Consider the following 9922-nt stretch of genomic DNA (forward strand, 5'->3'; position numbering starts at 1 on the left):
GTTGGAGAAATTGAGGTATGGAGAAGCAAGAGGCCTTCACCATGATGTTGCAGCAGATGGAAGAGCAGAATTCAGATCTTGATTTAACCAAGTGCTAGGTCAGTCCCACATGTCAGATTTCTTTAATGCATCTTAAGAGAAATGCTGACACTACAAAGAGCCCTGATAGGGGAATGAGGAATTATTTGTATTCACCACACTGATATTTTTAGAGAACTCTCCACAGAGTCTCCAAGATCCCTCCTAAGATTTAACTAATTATACCTATGCAATGAGGGACTCTGAGTTTGGGCTATTTTTCCTGCCACACACATATTGTTCAGTTTTAACACTGCATCACCAGCTGTGGATCTGAGCATCCATATTAACATTTATCATCCACAAATTTAGTGAGTGCCATTTTGCTAATTATTAATCCCTTTCCTGGATAATTTTTGAACATGTCATTACAGATCTTTAAGCAACCCTATTCATTACTTTTGTCTATTGTGAAAAATGGCAGTTTAGTCCTATCTTTTATTTTCTGTTTCTAAACAAGTTCATCTGATCCTATGACAGATTAGTTTCTTCAAAAGCCACTGGTAAGGAATACTGTCAAATTTTTTTCAAAAATTCAGGTTTACTAGATCAACCACATCCACTATATGCAGCTGCTTGCTGAAACCCTCAAAAACTCCAGCAGATTTGAGATGTGATTTCTCTTTACAAAAGTCATGTTGGCTTTTCCTCACCCTATATTTATACACGATTGCTAATTCCATGTTTTTATTATAGATTTTACAAAATTGATGAGAACAAGAAACATTCAACTCACTAACCAATTGTTCCCTGGATTATCTCTGAAGCCCTTTTAAAAATTTGTGTTACATCAGGAACCCTCCAATCTTCTGGCAGCATGGATGATTTTAGCAATATGTTAATGTTCTTCTTCTAACTGCTCTGTAATTTCATACTGGAGTTCTTCCAGGACTCCTGGGTGAATATTATTTGGTCAAGCTGACTCATTACTGTGTACTAAACCCATTTCACCTCATTCTTCAGATTTATTCCCCAACAAGCAGCATCTGATGCAGGAATCATCCCACAACCCTCTACAGAAAACACTACTATAAAGAATTAATTTATCTTCTTTGCTAAGGCTTTATCTTCCCATTTACAACCTGATTAGCTAATGCCTGTTCTGACTTTCTGGCAGGCTTTGTGTTTCTGCTATAGTTAATAAAATATTATTATTAATTTTAATATCTTTAGCAAGATGCACCTCAAATTCTTCAGGCTTGCCTTCCTGAGGTTTTACATTTGACTTGACAATTTGAGAATCCTTGATTTCCCTCAGTTCCTTCAATTTTCCTCCTTATCACTCATAGCCTCCTTAACTCTGCTATTAAAACATGCCATGAGGTGGGGAGGGAGGAAGCATTAGTGTCTTTTTGCTTTTGTGTACATTTACTCTGAATATTTAATATGGTATGCTTAAATAGTCTCTATGCTGCCTATAGGCATTTTACGCTCTTGACTGCATTTTAAGTTACCTTCCAACTAGCTTCCTCATTTTTGTTTATAGTTAAATAGTTTTGTGGTGGATTATTTTTGGGTTTCCCCCTCCTGCAAGGATTTTGAGGTTTATTCCACCATTATGGTCATTTGCTGTCCTTTTTACCAAGATACTCTCCCCATTAAAGCAAAGCAGTCTTCTGGCGTGGATGCCTCCCGACCCCCTGTTTTTTACCTCTGACTGCACATGTGGTCCTTCCTGTTCCCTTCACAGGCCCTTCTCATGCCTCCCATTGTCACCCAATATCCTGGGGCCAATGAATTCCTAGTTAATCCCACTTCTACTTTATGAACTGTGATCCTCTGGACTCCTCTCTTCGAAAACTTAGTAGGAAAACACTGAGTTCATAGCTTTAAGCTCAATCATTAGATATTACTATCACTTCAATACTCTCTGATAACATCCCTGTCGTTGTATAATTCAAGGACTCCAAAGCCATGACTGCAAGATAATTTATTCCTGGCAGCCATGCCCTTTAAAATAGGCCTCTCCCATCTATACAGGCTGTCTCCTAAATTAGAAGCTGCATAACCACATCAGTATAGTGCTGTGGATGGGCTAATTAGCATGGTGATGAGGGTTGCTGATTCTCACTGTCACTCTACAGTGCCTGTTTGCCTGAAGGAAGTGTCATGTAGATACACCTGCTACTAGTTTAAGAGAGCCAATGCAGATCAGTGCAACATATCTGCAGGTAATATTGCCTGGCACAGTAAGTTTGCTATGTAGATATACCTCAGGTCATTTAAAAGGTATCAGAATTTTGGGAACACAGAAACAGGCGTGGGAGCATGATCCTAAGAGATCTGAAGGTGTGGCCTCTTCAAGAGAGGAGCCACATGTTATTCTAGAACAAAAAGCCTTATTTTCAAAGCACTGTCCAAATTCAGAACTCAATGACATTAGTGGCTGTAGTTACACAGCAGTTACTCAGGGAAATTTAGGGGGTAAAAAGTCACTTTTCCAATCCAAAAATAAGAGAGCCAGAAGGAAAGCTAGCACACTTCATCCTATGCTGTCAGTAGATTCTCCTACAATAGAAATTCACCCATTTGCTCTCTTACAAATAAGCATTCCAAATAGGAAAGACAAAGCAGTGTTCACCTAGAGTCTATCATCACTGAATCTGGCTCCATTTTTCTGTGATATTCATGTAAATATAGTTATAGATTCATAAACAATACTCTAATACTTTATTTGAAAGAATAAACATTGCTTCATAAGCTAAACCTCCACAAATGCCTGTGTGCTCATAAATACATCCATAATTTTGACTGATTGTTATTTTAACAAAAGCCATTTACTAGGCAGCAGATTAATTTGCTTCATTACTATGTGGGGTAATAATATGGTTCTGAAAATGACAGTAGTCATTTAGTTGCCATTTGTATCTGTGGCATGCAGATGCTTGGCAACAGCTAAACATGTCTTCTCTGATTATTTCTGAGCTAATTGTCCAAGAGATGCTGAAACTACTTGTTCAATTGATCTCCATGTGTACAAGGAAATGGCATAAATTAACTTCCAGTCTCACTGGGTTTTGATCAACAATGTCTCCATTGTTTACACTCAGCTTGTACCTGCAGATTCTCTAACAAAAGAAAGACAGCACTACATTTTTTCTTTTTGATTTAGTTTCATGAGGCCTGAAATACAGATCATTAAAAAGGATGGCCTTTCAGCCAACTTCTTCCCTGCTAGAAACTTCTAAATAGCAAGTTTTTATAGTTCTGGAAAGGGTCTTTTATCCTTTAAGTTTACATATTTTTTTATTTCATCGTATCTACATACCACCTGAAATCAGTGTTACGTTACAGTGGAGCTTGCCTGTAGATGTAGGTTCAGAAATGGCCATAGGCAGATTTAGGATTTACTAATGAGGGTGCAGTACACTGCCCATCAAACCACAGCGGGAATGAGTGGTGGGGCAGGGGAGATGTGGCTGGAGTCCCTGGGCAAATGCGGGAAAAACACAGAGAGCCCGGTAGGGAGCAAGAGCAGAAAAGGGGAGGGACCTGCCCACTACTGCCAGTATCTCTAGCTGATCCAGACAGGAGAAGCCCCAGAACTGCTTCTGGCCAGGTGTAAAGGTTTCTCCTTTCAGCACTTGCTCCCTGAATGCCCCTGTGGAGGAACGTGTGCACTTATACCACTATCCTCTGCCAAACCTGCAGCCCACACAGTCATTTGATGCAACTTCTGGCTGGAGTGGGGCTGGAGCTCCCTCTGTGCCCGTGTCAGCTAGGAACAGCAGTGGCAGGGGCAGGCTCCTCCTTCCATTCATGTTCCCCAGCCAGAGTGGAGACAGCAGGGAGCAGGTGCAGGAAGAGAAAAACTACCCCCACCATCACTGCCCCAACTGAGCCCTGCACCCCATGCAGCTGCTCCATACATCCCACAGCTGGAACAATTCTGGGGCCCCCCCATGCCCAGGACAGGCAGGAACAGTGATGGTCTGTATTTCCTTAGCTTGTTAATGAGAATGTTGTGGGAAACCATGTCAGAAACCTCGCTGAAGTCAAGGTATATCGCATCATCTGTTCTCCCCCCATCAAAACAGCCCGTCATCTTATCATGGACAGAAACCAGGTTGGTCAGATACAATTTCCTCCTGGTGAATCTATGCTGGGTGTTCCTGATCACATTGTTCTCCTCTAGGTATTTCACAAGAGATTTCTTGAGAACCTGCTCCATGATCTTTCCAGGTATCGAAGTCAAGTTGACTAGTCTGTAATTCCCCAGATTATTCTTCTTCCCTTTCTTAAAGATGGGCCCTTTCCCAATCATATGGGACCTCCTTCAATCTCCACAAGTTCTCAAAAAAAAGGATAGCTAATGGATCTGAAATTACCTCAGTCAAATATCCTAGGGAGCACCCCATCTGACTCTGCCAGCTTAAAAACATCTAACCTGTTCTGCCATTACTCTAAACTGCTTGTCTCCTTCCCCATCTTTTCTGCTAACTGCATTCATCATCTGATAGTTGCCCCTATTTCTGAAGGCTGAAGTAAAAAATTCATCAAATACTTCAGCCTTCTCTGTATCCTCCATAACATGTTTGTAAGGGATCTATGGTGTCTTAAATCTTTCTCTTCCTCTATGGTGTCTTTAAATCATGGAAGAGAATCATCCTTGACTGTGAGGGATTGCTGAAGAAGAATCTTCCTCTTACTTTTGACATATTTAAAGCAATAAAAAGGTATTCTACCTGTCCCTGGCCAGTTGAACCTCAAATTGTGCCTTGAACCTTCCTAATTTTCTCCCTGCATACCCATACTCTTATACTCTTCCCTGATACTATGACCAATTTTCTATTTTTTATAGCATCTTTTTGAATTTCAGTTCATTGAATAGACTGCTGTCTAGCCAGGCTGGCCTACAGTTGCACTTCCCAGTTTACCTTTGGATTGGGATATCTTGGCTCCTGTGCCTTAAAAGTGCAGCCAACTCTCCTGGACTCCTTCCCCCAGGTGTAAGCTGGCCCATGGGTGGAACCAATGCGCTGAAGAGCCCGCAGATGCCTCTTCGTGAGCAGGAGCGGGGAGTGGCTGCGTCCCTGGCTTCACCATGGGGAACAGTGTCAGTGCATGGAGTGGTGCATGGAGCAGTGAATGGAGCAGAGACCCTGGGAGCCGTTTGAGGTAGCTCAAGTATGCAACCCCTGGTATGAGAGCAGGGACCCAGTGCACAAGCCAGTGCATGAAGCCCAGACCCTGGAAGCGGCACAAGGCAGCTTGGGAGTGCAACCCCCGGCATGTGGCCAGGTCCTTAGTGCATACAGCAGTGCATAGAGCCCAAGACCCTGGGAACTGCATGAGGCAGCTCGGGTCTGCAACCCCCAGCACGAGGCCGGAAACCCAGAGCCAGCAGTGCAGTCCAGTCCTACTGGACCATGCCACTTGAGGCAGCTCGGGTCCACCCTTACGTGGCACACAGCCAGGACTCCCAGAGATTGAGATCAGGCTGATTAGCCTGTAGTTCCCTGGATCTACTTTCCTCCTTTTCTTGACGAGAGGCAGCACTTTGGCCTTCTTCCAATCTTTGGCCACTTCACCTGAGCACCACCAGTTCAAAGATCCTTGCCAGTGGCTGAGCTATGATGCCTGCCAGCTCCTTAAGTACCCTGGGGTGTAAACTGTCAGGACCAGCAGACTTGAAGGTGTTCAGCCTCTCAAAGTGTTCCTTTACATGGTTTACACCAAAGTAGGGTATAAATTTACCCTCACCCTGACCATCCTGCATCGTGTTAGGCAGGGCGGTCCCTTTGGACTGGTGAAAAACCGATGCAAAATACCCATTAAGCAGGTTGGCTTTTTCCTGGGTGTTGGTTGTCCCATTTGGTTTAGCAGGGGTCCAGTTGTTACCCTTGCTTTTCTTACAACTCCCTACATATCTGAAAAAGGACTTTTTATTGCCCTTGATACATGTAGCCAGTTGGAGTTTGGTCAAAGCCTTGGCTTTCCTGGTTTGCTCCTTACAGGTCTGGACAAGTGCAGAATTCTCCTCCTTTGTGGTGATTCCAGTCTTCCATCCTTTATAAGCCTCTCTTTTTAGATGCAGGACGTCCACAAGTTCCCTGCAGAGCCAGGGGGGTTGCTGTGCCCTTTTACTACCTTTCCTCTGAGATGGGATGGATATCACTTGTGCTTTCAGGATCGATCCCTTAAGGAGCAACCACTCATCCTAAACTCCCCTCACTGTCAAGTCATGGTCCCTTACCACTTTGACAACAAGCCTCCTGAACTTAGCAAAGTCAGCTTTCCTAAAGTTGAGGACTTCTGCATTGCTGACTGACTTGACAGCTTTGCGGTGGATAGTGAAAGTGATCTGCTCCTGGTCACTGTCTCCCAGCTTCCCTTCAATTGTTTGGTTGCTGATTAGACCATCCCCCTTGGCCAGTACTTCCGGTCCACTTCTGGGTTTGCCGAGCATGCGGGAGGCCCCCCTGCACTTCTGTGGGATGCTCCATCTCCCACCATCACAGTGTTCATGAGCCGTACCTGGTACCTCAAGGTACGTAGAAAAAACATTTAAAGTTATGCCTCTGGCCGAATCGCTGATTCCCTGAATCAGCATCAAATCTTCAGATTCAGCTCAATCAAATCAGGGACAGTGATCCAAATCAATTAATCGAATCACTGTCCCTGATTTGGGCTGAATCCAAATCAAATACGGCCTGTTTCACACACCCCTAGTACTTACCTGTTGTTTGTCTATTTTAAATCAACTGATTATCAACACATTGCTTGGAGCTACCTGAAGGGGCGTAATCTTTCAGCCTTTATCTGTAGGACTATAGTATTATATGATAATTGTATACATATGTTTATTAATATTGATTCCCTTTAATTTTTGTATATATTAATAAATCCATATATAGTTAAGTATCTCGTCTTGGCCTGACTCTATAGGGAGTAGAGGGATCTGGCCCACATATTGCAGATTCCTCTCACAGCACTCCTGCCTGTCACTCATCCCTTCTATCTGGAGAGGGGAGCACATTACTTGGGTGCACCCGGGTTACAGAAAAAAAAAAACAGAAGTCAAGGTGCTAGCTGCTGGTTCTGAGGGTCCAATTCTTCTCTGGTTCTATTGCTTGATCTTATTGTTGACAGAAAGGTGGGCTTTGTGGGAGTTCAAAAGGATCCTTTTCCATGCATGAAGTTTATTTAAGCTCTTATTAGGCCCAGGCCTTTTTCCAGTTCACGTCAAAACTATTAACTCTCCTTTTCAAAAAAATCTGAGAACAGGCTCTTAAGGCCTAGCTGAGCTCTGCTCCAGGTCATGGTTTGGTAAGTCTTTCTATAATTGGGTCTCCAGTGCATCAAAAACACAACCGAATGAACTGTGGTATGTATAAGTAATTTACAATCCAAATGTTCTCTCTCTTCCTGGTTTGCATTGTGCAGCTGAACTTTAAAAGAAATGCTTTTACAGGAAAATAAGGCACTTCATCACCATCCATCTCCTAGATGAAAAACAGCCAGCTAGTTAAACATCACGTTATTAATATTACAGTATCACCTACAGACTAGAACCAGATAAGGGCTGCATTGTATACAACCCCTAAACAAATGACAGCCTCAGCAGTCAGTGGATCACCAAGCTACAGTCTCTACCTTTTCCCCTGAACTACAAGAGAAACTCAAGCATGCAGGACATAATTTGGGATGTTGGAATGTAGCCAATAGAAGCCAACATATGTAGCACAATGCCTGTGTTATTCACAAATGGGTTTGAGAACAGACTTATTGTCAAAGGCTCCCTTAGTGCAATTTATCACTGCTGAATTTGATATCACCATCATTATGTGTGCAGTGAAGAATTCAGACACACTTCATGTGGAGAGAGGAAAAAATTATGCTAACAAAAACATTCCTGGCATTAACAAATGTGAATCTTGAAGTTTGTCTACCTATTTTCAAATTGCACAGTATTTCTGCCCAACAATAAAAATGTTCCTCTTGATCCTGAGGAAACAACAGGAGTAAGATGAAACAGAAAGAATAATCATACTAAAGCATAAAAAGGCATAATTTAGAAAGTGAACCTGAAATCTGAGGAACGGTCTTTAGAAACTAACTCACAAGAGTGTTCAATATCATTATATTAACAAATTGATTTCTGAAATAAAAAACAAAGGACCACAGTGTTTTTCTGCTGCTTCCTGTTAGAGAATTGCTGGGGAGGAAAGTGGGTAGGTGTGGGGAGAGATTTTGCCTCAGAAGACTGCAGTCCACCTAGAAGTTCTCTGAAATACAGTAAAGGACTCAGATTCTCCCTGCCATCTCCCTTCTTGACCACTGTGATCCTGCCTGGCACTCAGACCTATAAACTAGACATCCTTTTAGTCTCAAAACCTTTAAGTCTTTTATTCCTTTGGCACAATATCTCCCAGATGCAGCTGCCTTTCCTATCCATCTCCCCACTAAAATTCTCATCATGCATCTCAGTTATTGCAACACGCTTCTGCAGAATGGTCTTGCAAAATCATTTTCCTAGCGCATCACTGACTGCCTCAGCCTTCCTTTTATAGCCCTCTGCAGGCTCTCCCATCTCTGTCACAAATATAAGCCACTCGTTCACTTTCAAGGCCTTTCACAATTTATCCCAAACTTACCTATCATCTCCCCTTCACAAACAGGATTTCAAATCTTTTTTTACTTCCCCATTTGTCATTTCTTGTCTTATAAATATGTTATGAGCTGTTTGGGGCAGCATCTTTCTTTCTGTTCTATGCTCATACAACAGCTAGCAAAGTGGGACCCTGGAATATGACCAGAACTCAAATATTCCACAATTACAAGTGATAACACACACACACACACGAAAACTTTGCTACAAAAACCCCCCACACGTCAGTCAAATACAAGGTTCATGACAATCCCAAGATGATCATAGAATCATAGAAAATGAGGGTTGGAAGGGACCTCAGGAGGTCATCCAGTCCAACACCCTGCTTAAGCAGAACCATCCCCACTTAGATCATTCCAGCCAGGGCTTTGTCAAACCAGGCCTTAAAAACCTCTAGGCTAGGGACAAACATTCAAAAATCCTGAGCCTGAATTGATTCAATATTTGCAGTATGGTGTAACCTGCAGAGCTTGAACTAATTTGCAAGTGGATACACATTCTGTTTCCATTTGCTTTTGATTCAGGAAATGCAGGCACATGCCTGCAGTGGCTCAAGCTAGAAGCCAGGGGGCATTAGAGCAGCCCTTTCTTCTTTTCTACAGTGCTGAGCTAAGGGGGGAGGTGGTCAGGCCCTGGCAGGATGCTATGATTAGAGAGAGGTTTAAACCCCCACCTTGGCCTACACAGTCCCCAGCTGGGGTGTGCCTGGAGAGGGAGGGGGAAGCAGCCTTCGCCAGGCTTTTAGAGGTTCGCTGCTCAAGGGGTGGAAGTGTTCCCAAACCCTGGCTCCTGGCTAGCACTCTGAGACAAAGGGGAGGCAGCAGGGGAGGAAGGACTGCTTGCATGGAGTGCACGTACCTACTGATGATACCGAGCTTTTCAATCTCCCTTTCTCTGCTTCTTCATTCTGTCTGCGGCAAACTGATGGCACTCACATGTCCCATGCACTGCAAAGCAAGCCATTCCTCACACCCCTCTCTATCCCCTCCTGAACATTGACAGATTGCAGTCTTTGAAGCAAGCAAGTCAGCAGGCAGCTTATCACCCCATCAAGAAAACATCATTAGTTCAAGCTCTTCTTAAACAGCTTTTTCCAAGGAAGGAATAGAGGGACATACCAGGTGATCTGCCGATTAGTTCCAAAAATTTCATAGATTTAGATTTCATAGACATTAGGGCTGGAAGGGACCTCGGGAGATCATCGAGTCCAGCCCCCTGCCCAAAGGGCAGGAA

Source organism: Crocodylus porosus, unplaced genomic scaffold (genome assembly GCF_001723895.1).
Source record: "Crocodylus porosus isolate Cpor-Errol unplaced genomic scaffold, CroPor_comp1, whole genome shotgun sequence".
Classification (NCBI taxonomy): domain Eukaryota; kingdom Metazoa; phylum Chordata; order Crocodylia; family Crocodylidae; genus Crocodylus; species Crocodylus porosus.